The following is a 555-nucleotide window of genomic DNA, read 5'->3' as shown; positions in this document are numbered from 1 at the left end:
ACCACACACTGAAAAAGCCTGCTGAAATTTCTGCTTTTGTACATCTTTATTGAAATGTTTAGGATGATAGCCAGGCTGTATCGCTGCACTAGATCTCTTGTTTTCAGATACTGAAATGTCTGACTCTGGATGTGTTTAGAAGAGTAGAAAGAAGAACAATTGGATTAAAAAATGGAACAAAATTACATGTAGAGGACAGCAAGTGCTGCATGTCCTTAATTTTCTTCTGACCACTACAACTTTTTATGAGACTTCATGACATTCAAAAGACTTGTTCTGTTTGCAAATTGCCAAGCCAAACATAAGCCAATGCACATACTACCCTTCCAATTTACTAGACTGCTAAGTCTAAATTCTCATGGTAGATAACCATTGTGGGCTGTCTATGATGTCTCTTCCCATGCAAAGGGAAGAATGTACAGCAGAGTGTGCCTGTACCATCCACACGATCTGCACAGAACTGGGTCAAGTCAGGGAGAATTCAGAACCTGACACCTTCACAGAAACTTGTGTTTCACTGCGCTAGACATATCTGGTGGGCGACCACAGGCTCCT

The sequence above is a fragment of the Chaetura pelagica genome, unplaced genomic scaffold (genome assembly GCF_000747805.2).
Source record: "Chaetura pelagica isolate M959 unplaced genomic scaffold, ChaPel_1.0 scaffold12, whole genome shotgun sequence".
In the NCBI taxonomy this organism is placed as follows: Eukaryota; Metazoa; Chordata; class Aves; order Apodiformes; family Apodidae; genus Chaetura; species Chaetura pelagica.
Note: the sequence above shows the minus strand (reverse complement) of the source record.